The sequence below is a fragment of the Dendrobates tinctorius genome, unplaced genomic scaffold, assembly GCF_039654945.1.
Source record: "Dendrobates tinctorius isolate UK_male_01 unplaced genomic scaffold, ASM3965494v1 ptg000125l, whole genome shotgun sequence".
In the NCBI taxonomy this organism is placed as follows: Eukaryota; Metazoa; Chordata; class Amphibia; order Anura; family Dendrobatidae; genus Dendrobates; species Dendrobates tinctorius.
Window position 1 is genome coordinate 2,477,894 of NW_027361793.1, and position 12,271 is coordinate 2,490,164.

General features: G+C 44.7%; 1 protein-coding gene across 1 annotated transcript in view; it reads left to right on the plus strand.

Moving 5' to 3' along the window:
* ICOS (inducible T cell costimulator) overlaps positions 1–12,271 on the plus strand; it is a 173,050-nt gene that overhangs the window by 117,696 nt on the left and 43,083 nt on the right. The gene's annotated exons all lie outside the window — the stretch shown is intronic.

Below are 12,271 nucleotides of genomic sequence, written 5' to 3' on the forward strand. Positions count from 1 at the left end.
TCGATGGCACAGGTGTGAAAAAAGTGACTACAGGATAAGGGAGATTTTGAATTTCTGCAGACACTAGTGGACACTGGACACTTTTGGATTGTGTGAGGCCCACTGAATATCAGAGCGCTATGTCACAGGCTCGATGGCACAGGTGTGAAAAAAGTGACTACAGGATAAGGGAGATTTTGAATTTCTGCAGACACTAGTGGACACTGGACACTTTTGGATTGTGTGAGGCCCACTGAATATCAGAGCGCTATGTCACAGGCTCAATGGCACAGGTGTGAAAAAAGTGACTACAGGATAAGGGAGATTTTGAATTTCTGCAGACACTAGTGGACACTGGACACTTTTGGATTGTGTGAGGCCCACTGAATATCAGAGCGCTATGTCACAGGCTTGATGGCACAGGTGTGAAAACAGTGATTACAGGATAAGGGAGATTTTGAATTTCTGCACACACTAGTGGACACTGGACACTTTTGGATTGTGTGAGGCCCACTGAATATCAGAGCGCTATGTCACAGGCTCGATGGCACAGGTGTGAAAAAAGTGACAACAGGATAAGGGAGATTTTGAATTTATGCAGACACTAGTGGACACTGGACACTTTTGGACTGTGTGAGGCCCACTGAATATCAGAGCGCTATGTCACAGGCTCGATGGCACAGCTGTGAAAAAAGTGACTACAGGATAAGGGAGATTTTGAATTTCTGCAGACACTAGTGGACACTGGACACTTTTGGATTGTGTGAGGCCCACTGAATATCAGAGCGCTATGTCACAGGCTCGATGGCACAGGTGTGAAAAAAGTGACTACAGGATAAGGGAGATTTTGAATTTCTGCAGACACTAGTGGACACTGGACACTTTTGGATTGTGTGAGGCCCACTGAATATCAGAGCGCTATGTCACAGGCTCGATGGCCCAGGTGTGAAAAAAGTGACTACAGGATAAGGGAGATTTTGAATTTCTGCAGACACTAGTGGACACTGGACACTTTTGGATTGTGTGAGGCCCACTGAATATCAGAGAGCTATGTCACAGGCTCGATGGCACAGGTGTGAAAAAAGTGACTACAGGATAAGGGAGATTTTGAATTTCTGCAGACACTAGTGGACACTGGACACTTTTGGATTGTGTGAGGCCCACTGAATATCAGAGCGCTATGTCACAGGCTCGATGGCACAGGTGTGAAAAAAGTGACTACAGGATAAGGGAGATTTTGAATTTCTGCAGACACTAGTGGACACTGGACACTTTTGGATTGTGTGAGGCCCACTGAATATCAGAGCGCTATGTCACAGGCTCGATGGCACAGGTGTGAAAAAAGTGACTACAGGATAAGGGAGATTTTGAATTTCTGCAGACACTAGTGGACACTGGACACTTTTGGATTGTGTGAGGCCCACTGAATATCAGAGCGCTATGTCACAGGCTCGATGGCACAGGTGTGAAAAAAGTGACTACAGGTTAAGGGAGATTTTGAATTTCTGCAGACACTAGTGGACACTGGACACTTTTGGATTGTGTGAGGCCCACTGAATATCAGAGCGCTATGTCACAGGCTCGATGGCACAGCTGTGAAAAAAGTGACTACAGGATAAGGGAGATTTTGAATTTCTGCAGACACTAGTGGACACTGGACACTTTTGGATTGTGTGAGGCCCACTGAATATCAGAGCGCTATGTCACAGGCTCGATGGCACAGGTGTGAAAAAAGTGACTACAGGATAAGGGAGATTTTGAATTTCTGCACACACTAGTGGACACTTTTGGATTGTGTGAGGCCCACTGAATATCAGAGCGCTATGTCACAGGCTCGATGGCACAGGTGTGAAAAAAGTGACTACAGGATAAAGGAGATTTTGAATTTCTGCACACACTAGTGGACACTGGACACTTTTGGATTGTGTGAGGCCCACTGAATATCAGAGCGCTATGTCACAGGCTCGATGGCACAGGTGTGAAAAAAGTGACTACAGGATAAGGGAGATTTTGAATTTCTGCACACACTAGTGGACACTGGACACTTTTGGATTGTGTGAGGCCCACTGAATATCAGAGCGCTATGTCACAGGCTCGATGGCACAGGTGTGAAAAAAGTGACTACAGGATAAGGGAGATTTTGAATTTCTGCACACACTAGTGGACACTGGACACTTTTGGATTGTGTGAGGCCCACTGAATATCAGAGCGCTATGTCACAGGCTCGATGGCACAGGTGTGAAAAAAGTGACTACAGGATAAGGGAGATTTTGAATTTCTGCAGACACTAGTGGACACTGGACACTTTTGGATTGTGTGAGGCCCACTGAATATCAGAGCGCTATGTCACAGGCTCGATGGCACAGGTGTGAAAAAAGTGACTACAGGATAAGGGAGATTTTGAATTTCTGCAGACACTAGTGGACACTGGACACTTTTGGATTGTGTGAGGCCCACTGAATATCAGAGCGCTATGTCACAGGCTCGATGGCACAGCTGTGAAAAAAGTGACTACAGGATAAGGGAGATTTTGAATTTCTGCAGACACTAGTGGACACTGGACACTTTTGGATTGTGTGAGGCCCACTGCATATCAGAGCGCTATGTCACAGGCTCGATGGCACAGGTGTGAAAAAAGTGACTACAGGATAAGGGAGATTTTGAATTTCTGAACACACTAGTGGACACTGGACACTTTTGGATTGTGTGAGGCCCACTGAATATCAGAGCGCTATGTCACAGGCTCGATGGCACAGGTGTGAAAAAAGTGACTACAGGATAAGGGAGATTTTGAATTTCTGCACACACTAGTGGACACTGGGCACTTTTGGATTGTGTGAGGCCCACTGAATATCAGAGCGCTATGTCACAGGCTCGATGGCACAGGTGTGAAAAAAGTGACTACAGGATAAGGGAGATTTTGAATTTCTGCAGACACTAGTGGACACTGGACACTTTTGGATTGTGTGAGGCCCACTGAATATCAGAGCGCTATGTCACAGGCTCGATGGCACAGGTGTGAAAAAAGTGACTACAGGATAAGGGAGATTTTGAATTTCTGCAGACACTAGTGGACACTGGACACTTTTGGATTGTGTGAGGCCCACTGAATATCAGAGCGCTATGTCACAGGCTCGATGGCACAGGTGTGAAAAAAGTGACTACAGGATAAGGGAGATTTTGAATTTCTGCAGACACTAGTGGACACTGGACACTTTTGGATTGTGTGAGGCCCACTGAATATCAGAGCGCTATGTCACAGGCTCGATGGCACAGGTGTGAAAAAAGTGACTACAGGATAAGGGAGATTTTGAATTTCTGCAGACACTAGTGGACACTGGACACTTTTAGATTGTGTGAGGCCCACTGAATATCAGAGCGCTATGTCACAGGCTCAATGGCACAGGTGTGAAAAAAGTGACTACAGGATAAGGGAGATTTTGAATTTCTGCAGACACAAGTGGACACTGGACACTTTTGGATTGTGTGAGGCCCACTGAATATCAGAGCGCTATGTCACAGGCTTGATGGCACAGGTGTGAAAAAAGTGATTACAGGATAAGGGAGATTTTGAATTTCTGCACACACTAGTGGACACTGGACACTTTTGTATTGTGTGAGGCTCACTGAATATCAGAGCGCTATGTCACAGGCTCGATGGCACAGGTGTGAAAAAAGTGACAACAGGATAAGGGAGATTTTGAATTTATGCAGACACTAGTGGACACTGGACACTTTTGGACTGTGTGAGGCCCACTGAATATCAGAGCGCTATGTCACAGGCTCGATGGCACAGGTGTGAAAAAAGTGACTACAGGATAAGGGAGATTTTGAATTTCTGCAGACACTAGTGGACACTGGACACTTTTGGATTGTGTGAGGCCCACTGAATATCAGAGAGCTATGTCACAGGCTCGATGGCACAGGTGTGAAAAAAGTGACTACAGGATAAGGGAGATTTTGAATTTCTGAAGACACTAGTGGACACTGGACACTTTTGGATTGTGTGAGGCCCACTGAATATCAGAGCGCTATGTCACAGGCTCGATGGCACAGGTGTGAAAAAAGTGACTACAGGATAAGGGAGATTTTGAATTTCTGCAGACACTAGTGGACACTGGACACTTTTGGATTGTGTGAGGCCCACTGAATATCAGAGCGCTATGTCACAGGCTCGATGGCACAAGTGTGAAAAAAGTGACTACAGGATAAGGGAGATTTTGAATTTCTGCAGACACTAGTGGACACTGGACACTTTTGGATTGTGTGAGGCCCACTGAATATCAGAGCGCTATGTCACAGGCTCGATGGCACAGGTGTGAAAAAAGTGACTACAGGTTAAGGGAGATTTTGAATTTCTGCAGACATTAGTGGACACTGGACACTTTTGGATTGTGTGAGGCCCACTGAATATCAGAGCGCTATGTCACAGGCTCGATGGCACAGCTGTGTAAAAAGTGACTACAGGATAAGGGAGATTTTGAATTTCTGCAGACACTAGTGGACACTGGACACTTTTGGATTGTGTGAGGCCCACTGAATATCAGAGCGCTATGTCACAGGCTCGATGGCACAGGTGTGAAAAAAGTGACTACAGGATAAGGGAGATTTTGAATTTCTGCACACACTAGTGGACACTGGACACTTTTGGATTGTGTGAGGCCCACTGAATATCAGAGCGCTATGTCACAGGCTCGATGGCACAGGTGTGAAAAAAGTGACTACAGGATAAGGGAGATTTTGAATTTCTGCACACACTAGTGGACACTGGACACTTTTGGATTGTGTGAGGCCCACTGAATATCAGAGCGCTATGTCACAGGCTCGATGGCACAGGTGTGAAAAAAGTGACTACAGGATAAGGGAGATTTTGAATTTCTGCAGACACTAGTGGACACTGGACACTTTTGGATTGTGTGAGGCCCACTGAATATCAGAGCGCTATGTCACAGGCTCGATGGCACAGGTGTGAAAAAAGTGACTACAGGATAAGGGAGATTTTGAATTTCTGCAGACACTAGTGGACACTGGACACTTTTGGATTGTGTGAGGCCCACTGAATATCAGAGCGCTATGTCACAGGCTCGATGGCACAGGTGTGAAAAAAGTGACTACAGGATAAGGGAGATTTTGAATTTATGCAGACACTAGTAGACACTGGACACTTTTGGATTGTGTGAGGCCCACTGAATATCAGAGCGCTATGTCACAGGCTCGATGGCACAGGTGTGAAAAAAGTGACTACAGGATAAGGGAGATTTTGAATTTCTGCAGACACTAGTGGACACTGGACACTTTTGGATTGTGTGAGGCCCACTGAATATCAGAGCGCTATGTCACAGGCTCGATGGCACAAGTGTGATAAAAGTGACTACAGGATAAGGAAGATTTTGAATTTCTGCAGACACTAGTGGACACTGGACACTTTTGGATTGTGTGAGGCCCACTGAATATCAGAGCGCTATGTCACAGGCTCGATGGCACAGGTGTGAAAAAAGTGACTACAGGATAAGGGAGATTTTAAATTTCTGCACACACTAGTGGACACTGGACACTTTTGGATTGTGTGAGGCCCACTGAATATCAGAGCGCTATGTCACAGGCTCGATGGCACAGGTGTGAAAAAAGCGACTACAGGATAAGGGAGATTTTGAATTTCTGCAGACACTAGTGGACACTGGACACTTTTGGATTGTGTGAGGCCCACTGAATATCAGAGTGCTATGTCACAGGCTCGATGGCACAGGTGTGAAAAAAGTGATTACAGGATAAAGGAGATTTTGAATTTTTGCACACACTAGTGGACACTGGACACTTTTGGATTGTGTGAGGCCCACTGAATATCAGAGCGCTATGTCACAGGCTCGATGGCACAGGTGTGAAAAAAGTGACTACAGGATAAGGGAGATTTTGAATTTCTGCACACACTAGTGGACACTGGACACTTTTGGATTGTGTGAGGCCCACTGAATATCAGAGCGCTATGTCACAGGCTCGATGGCACAGGTGTGAAAAAAGTGACTACAGGATAAGGGAGATTTTGAATTTCTGCAGACACTAGTGGGCACTGGACACTTTTGGATTGTGTGAGGCCCACTGATGCTGTATGGTGTGAAAAAATGCACGCTCAGTACCTCAGCAGGACAAAAAAAAAAATTGGGATTGCTTTTAAAAAAGCAGTTTGCAGAGCAGTGGGTAAACAGCAATGCAGCTGTCAGGAAGCCTTAGAAGGCAGCCTAACAACCAACACCGCTGATCCACCACAATATAGCCTCCCCTTGCACTGCACACACAGTGACTGGTGTGTTGTACAGGCAAAATCGCTAGCAGCAGAAGCAGTTTTTTTTTCTTCTTCCCTGCCTAACGCTCTCCCTACAGAATCAGCAACCTCTCCCTATGCTAAGATCGGCAGAAGTAAGATGGCGGTCGGCGTGCACGCCCTTTTATAACCCCTGTGACGCCCACCAAAGCAAGCCAATCACTTGCATGCCCTTCTGAAAGATGGTGGTGACCCCTGCCTATGTCATCACGTTGCCCACAATGTCCGTGGATCCTGATTGGCTAAAAAAGAGCGCAAAACAAACTTTTGAAACGCGACTTTGGCGCGTAAGTCGCCGACCTCATCCTAGGGTCGGGTTTCGTTTCATGAAACCCGACTTTGCCAAAAGTCGGCGACTTTTGAAATTTTTCGACCCGTTTCGCTCAACTCTAGTTGTGGACTAATATGTATAATTTCTTGTTACCCGGCCACACCGGAAAATTCAATAGTGTTGTTTCAGGCGCTAGGGTTACTGTCTTTCCAGTTACGTCTTGAATGACATTTTCAGTGAGTGCCCAGAAGCGTTTCATAACTGGACAGGACCACCATAAATGGAGGTAGTCGCCATCTCCAGTACCACATCTCCAGCATTTCGTGTGGTGATCCACCCGCCAGGCCTGGTATTGTGTTTGCGAGATGTACCATCTGGACACTATCTTATAGGAGTTTTCTTGGGTTTTAACGCATTTAGTCGGACCGTGGGAATGTTTATATATATATGAAGTACCTGTTCTTGCGAAAATGTGTAGCCTAGGTCATTTTCCCACTTTGCTATATAGGCACGCTTAAGGCAATGTTTCACAAGAAGTAGCTCATGGTATATAACGGATAGTATTTTTGTGGGTTTGTAAGATTTGGAGCATAGAGTCTCGAAGGATGTGGGTTTGCGCGTTAGGTCTGCGTAATAGTGTATTCTTTCCAATGTCTTTTTTATTGTGGAATATTGTATAAAATTGATATTTGCTAGCCCGGGCAATTTGCACAGTTCTTGAAGTGGTGGGAGCTTTCCGTCTGTTAGCAGCTGGTCTATTGTAATTTTCAATCCAGACAGAGCTTCTTCAGTCGATGTGACAAGGGAATGAGCTAAAATGTCTGATAGCGTTAATATTGGTGATGAGGGGGGCATCAGAATGTTGTATGTTTTTCCCCACACTTTTAGCAAAGAGCGTGTAAGTAATTTTGGAGAGAGAGGAAGGGGGGTCCCTCCAGAATAGGTCAATAAGAGCTGTCTGATGGGTTGGGGTGAGAGCTCCTTTTCTATTGCCACCCATTGCTTGTCTTGTGATCCTCGGATCAAGTGTGCTGAACGTGTTAGCACCGAGGCATAATAGTACTCTCTTATGTCAGGGGCTCCCATTCCCCCCCTTGCCCTAGGCAAGGTCAGCGTGTGAAAAGCTATTTGTGGTTTCATCTTGTTCCACATATATTTGGAAAAAAGGGAGTTAACTCTAGCCAAATAGGAATCTGGTACCTGGATAGGTAGCATTTGGAACATATAGGTGAATTTTGGTAATATCAGACTCTTTAGAAGATTTTTTCTCCCTGTCCATGATAGGAACGAATCTCTCCATGCTCCAATTGTAGTTACTGCGTGTTCTATCAATGGATCATAATTGTACTTTATCAATTCTTTTTCTGTTCTACCTATTTTAACTCCTAAATACCTGATATAATTTTTGGGCCAGGTGAACGGATATTCCTTTTTCAGTTTGCCAAGGGTGTGGGCTGGGACGTTTAGGTCTAATGCGTCCGATTTAGACACATTCACCTTAAAGTTTGAGACACTGCCGTATTCATCAAGTAGTCTTTTGAGGACTGGAAAGCTCCTATGTGGTTTCGTCATTATGATGAGTAAATCGTCGGCGAAGGCCGCAGTCTTGTAATTTTGCTTCCCAATTTTTACCCCTTCTATTTCTGGACATTGCTGTATTGCAAGTAGGAGAGGCTCCATCGTCAACACAAAAAGCAGTGGTGACAGCGGGCATCCCTGTCGTGTGCCATTTCCTATGGTGAACGTGTCTGTGAGCGAGCCATTAATATCAATGCGGGCCGTCGGGTTTTTGTATAATTTCATTATGGTTAGAACTAACTGGCATGGGAATCCGAATCCCAACAACGTTTCCTCTAAATAAGTCCAGTCCACCCTGTCGAAGGCCTTTTCCGCATCTGTGCCTAGTAAGACCAGAGGGAGTTTACTCCTTTTTGCGTGTTGCATAAGATGTATAATCTTGTATGCATTATCTCTCCCTTCTCTCCCCCCCCACAAAACCTGTTTGATTTAAAGATATTACAGTCGGCAAGATCTTTGCTAGTCTGCATGCCAGCATTTTTGCAAATAGCTTCAGGTCGACATTAAGTAGTGATATTGGCCTGTAGCTACTATATTGTTCCTGATCTTTGCCTTCTTTATATATTAAGGATATTTTAGCTTCCAAAGCTTGGGCAGGGAACTGATCTCTGTCCATTATAGAATTACACATTCCCAACAGTTGTGAGCTGAGGATTAGGGAGAAGGTCTTATAGTAAGTTATTGGTAGGCCATCTGGTCCGGGTGTTTTCCCCTTTGGGCACTTCGACAGGGCAGACCGGAGCTCGTCCATCCGAAACGGCTTAATTAGTTGAGTTTGCTGTGTTTCAGTTAATTGAGGTAATTTCAGTCGGGCTAGAAATCTCCCTATAGTCCTTTTTCTTTTTTGTTGTTCTACATTTGATTCTGTCTAGTGGATGTTATACAGTTGCTTGTAATATTCTAGAAACTCTGACTCTATTTGCGCGTAATTTTGCGTGCTTAGTCCTCCTGATTTTTTGATTGAATGTATATATGTGTGGTTTTGGCGCTTTCTTATGCGTGAGAGCATAAATTTAGAAGCTTTGTCCCCATGTACAAACATTCTATTTCGCCATGAGGCGTACCATTTTGCTGATTTTTTGTTCAGAAAATCTTTGATTTGTTGGAATTCCTTTCGCTATAGCTATTGAAGTACCTCTAGAGCCCATTTGTGTTGTTGTGGCATGGTACCATGTGTTGTAATGCGACCTTTCAAAGGTAGGAAGTTTCTATGAGATAAAGTGTGTTTCCTGGACCATCAAGATATCTATGTTTTGCCTTTTAAGCATGTCTAATGTATGTCATCTAGTGATTAGTGAGTTTAGGCCATTTGCGTTAAGGGAGGCAAAAGTAAATACCTTATTATGTATAGCCATAGGGTTGAGAGGTTTGGCGGGTGAATCTTCTCTTAAACGGTAGTGGTTTTCGACGCAGGCGTTTCTTGGTGCTGGTTCTTGCATGGAGGGTGGGGAGGAGAGAGAGACAAGGTGGGTAGGAAGAAAGAAGAAGACGAAATATGATGAGATTCATATAAAACACATCAAACAAAAGATTGCAGTTAACAGTTCTACTGAACTTGGTCATAGTTCTTGTAGACTTTTGAGGGAAAATTTTTTCTAAGATTCAGAGCCCAATGGGGCAAACCTAGCTTAGCATAAAAGTGATGTTGTAACAGCCGCCACCGCCATCAAGCAAAGGCAACGGCCACAAGACCAGAAATACCCGTTATGGAATATTTTTATCAAAGGGGAAATCCACAACAAAACAGCTGGCAACAGGGGGACCGATTATTCAAGTCGCCCCTTCATCCCCTTTTGAGTTTGGGGACTTTGCAGTTTTCTTCTTTTGTTTCTGGAGTTTTGGAGTCCCCGCCAATTGCCATGGTGTTGGGTTTGGCAGGTGTCGGTAGTTTGAGGTGGAATGAAACGTCTCTAGGTCCGGATACTGCTCCAGGGAGATGTCCAGGGTCTTGCAGATTTCTTTAATGTCTGGGGATGATCTGGCTTGGAATTTTTTGTCTCCCGCTGATATATAAATTCCAAATGGGAACAGCCAACGATAGCGGTAGCCTTTTTGAGTTAGGGCTTCTGTGAATGGCTTTAGGAATTTGCATTTTTTAAGTGTTGTGGCTGACAAATCTTGAAAAAGTCTTATCTGCGAGCCTTCATATAAAATTTCCTGCGATTCGCGGGCTCTTCGAAGAATCAGGTCCTTCACGCGATAGTCAAGGAAATGGCACAGCACATCTCTTGGAGGCTCTCCTTGTTTGGGTCTGGGACGCAAAGACTTGTGTACTCTTACAAGTTCAATATCTTTGGGGTCGTCTTCTAGAAGCAGATCAGAGAAGATCTCGATTGAAGCTTTGGTTAGCGCCTCCGTAGCCACGGATTCCGGGAGCCCCTTTATGCGAATGTTGTTCCTTCGTTCGCGGTTCTCGTGATCTTCTAGCGTAGTTTGGACCATATGAATCTGGCTTTCATGTTCGCTAAGACAATCATACAGGACGTTGGTATGCTGTATCAGGGTAGTCTGATAGTTTTCAACCACTTCGAGTCTGTGGCCTTGTTGTGAAATGCCTTGTTTTATTTCTGCCAGTTCCCTTCCAATAGGTTCCAAAGCTTTTGAGAGGATCCTTTTAATAAATGTGCGGGTCACCACGGAGTCTTTCGTGGTTCCCCCTCTATCTGAGTCGCTCTCCAGATCTGTCTCTGAATCGTCTTCCATTTGAGAGTCTGTTTGCCGTGAAGGTTTAATAGGGACTGGAAAAGAAGCCTGCTTCTTCAGAAATTTGTCTACGTCCGCTTGTGTTAGAGATTTTGTAGCTCTAGTAGTGTTTTTCAAAGATTTTACTGTGGTTTTTCCCATAGTTATTTCAGGTGAATTCTGGGAGTTACTTTATGCTGTTAATATGTTATTTTCCTTCCGCCAACAATCTTCAGGGTTAGAGAAGCATGTCTTTTTTTTTTTTTATATAGCTTTTTCAAATGGGTGTTAGGCATGTAGTTTCCTCTAATGGTCACTAGGTGTCGCTCTCTTCTCTCCCACTGAATTCAGCTTTTATCCGAGGAATAGAAAGTGTGATTCCCCTATATAACGCTGTCTTCTCTTGGTCCCTCTGAATGCTGCCAAATAGACCACTGTGGGTCTGGCGTCTTGCTCAAGTTCCACCTCCTGGCCCCAGTTTTAGTGTTAAGGACGTCAGTATTATAGTTGCACAGGAGGAGAAATAATAGATAAACGCTATCTCACTGGGGAGGAGGGGAGGGGGGCATAGAAGTGATCTCTTGCATCTGATTCAGCAAAGTCAAGGGTCTCTCTTCCAAGCCGACAGCAGGGGAGAGCAGCAAAGGATCAGAATTCCCCCTCCACCCAGAGGACTGACTTGCAGGGTCTAATATCTCAGGAGTTTCCACCTGAATTTCCACCTGATGAAGACAGATCCTCCGTCGAAACGCGTTGTGGTTTAACCAAATCTCTTGTCTGAGTCTCTTTCCTGCGCTCCTAAGACCGTTTCCATTTTCTCATTGCTCCTATCCTCCATTGGAGGTTTTCGGCTGGAGCTGCGGTGGAGACCTGACATTTTTGTCTGCCCCTGTGTTGCTTCCTAAGCTCTCCTCTATGACCGCTTATCTCTGACTCTTACTCCCCTCTATGATATCATTCAATCCATTTGGATATAATGTTCCCAGACGATATGTCCAAAATGTTTCTTTCCAGTTTAAAAGAGCATTCCTATTTGCAACACCAGAGGGTATCTGCTCCACAGGAGTTACTTTTATGTTAAAAATTTTGTTATGCTTAATTAGCAGATGCCTTGAGAGACTATGTTTTAAAAAGCCGTTTTCTGCTCTATTTCTGTGACCATTAATGCGGGACCGCAGTGTTTGCACAGTGCGTCCCACATATTGTAAACCACAACTGCATGTGATGACATATACAACAAAATCACTGCTACAGGTGAGTCTTTGTGGAATCTCAAAGACCTCACCAGTGCTATTACATTTGATAGTTTTAGCCCCGTGATCTAGGATCCCACAGGTACAACATTTTTTAGAGGTGCATTTAAAAACTCCGGTTCGTTGAGAAGCACCACATAAAATTTAGCTGTGTAAAGCAGTGATCACGGGTCTGCAGTTCGCAGGGAT